General features: G+C 27.5%; 1 pseudogene; it reads right to left on the bottom strand.

Moving 5' to 3' along the window:
* Positions 1-681: 681 nt before the first annotated feature.
* Positions 682-778, bottom strand: LOC122099209 (annotated as a pseudogene).
* Positions 779-1,020: the final 242 nt, after the last annotated feature.

A 1,020-nucleotide genomic window follows, 5' to 3' on the forward strand; every position in this document is an offset into this window, starting at 1 on the left:
GAACCATAATCCTCAGATCTCAGCCTCCTGTGTAGCTAGGATTATAGGCATGAGCCACCAATGCCTGGCAGCACCAATATTTTACTGTAAAAATTCCTGGATTCCGTGGAATTCTTCCAAGTGAATTGCCTGCCTTGGATGTCAAAATGTATTCAATATTTTTTGTATATATGTATAATAATTTCTTCAGAGTTTGTGATTTTTTTAATCAGAAATAATTTTAATTTATCTGTTGAAATGATTAGTACAGAAACTAAAATATTTCTTGTGCTTGTCTGAAAAAGTATATTTTAAAATATTCTATATTCTATGTTTGCAAAATGTTCATAATTAATTTTATTTTCTCCTAGATATACTTTGAATTCTACATTATTTTATAATATATAGGTTCATTAATGTGTCCTTTCTGATTGTATTCCATATAGAAACAGTTTGCTTCCTTTTTTTCTAGGACTTAATATTATTTTTTTTAATTTTATTTTATTTTTATTTGGGATAAAATGACAATGTTGTCTAATTTGAGATTATTTGTAAAGTTTATGCTATGTAAACGCCTTTCTGAGGTGAAGATTTAATACACTGATGTCAAACTAAATTATATGAATTACGTGTATTGTTACACTTGTAATTTTGTAATCAACTTTTTAATAACTGTTTTTCATTTCTTGAATCTGAAGAATGAAAAATATGGAATACTTCTCAAATTTTCATATTATCCTTGTGCAAGTGCCATGTTAATCTCTGTATTTTAATTTGAGTATACATGCTGCTAAAGCGTGTAGTATCCTCTAAATTTAAGTAGTTAATCATGCAATCTTTATACAGGTTTATATCTATGGGTGCCTACTTGTAACAAGGAAACTTTATTGTTCCTTACAATGCTATCGATCTTATTTCCCTAAAATTCTGTGAATAGGGGAAAATTTATATTTATCAGTCAATTGCTCACATTTGCAAAATTTTTTTGTCAATGACTATCTTAAGTCTTTTTATTTGGAATTTGATCATACTCTCAATTAT

Source organism: Dipodomys spectabilis, unplaced genomic scaffold, assembly GCF_019054845.1.
Source record: "Dipodomys spectabilis isolate Male_0828 unplaced genomic scaffold, ASM1905484v1 ptg000505l, whole genome shotgun sequence".
Classification (NCBI taxonomy): Eukaryota; Metazoa; Chordata; class Mammalia; order Rodentia; family Heteromyidae; genus Dipodomys; species Dipodomys spectabilis.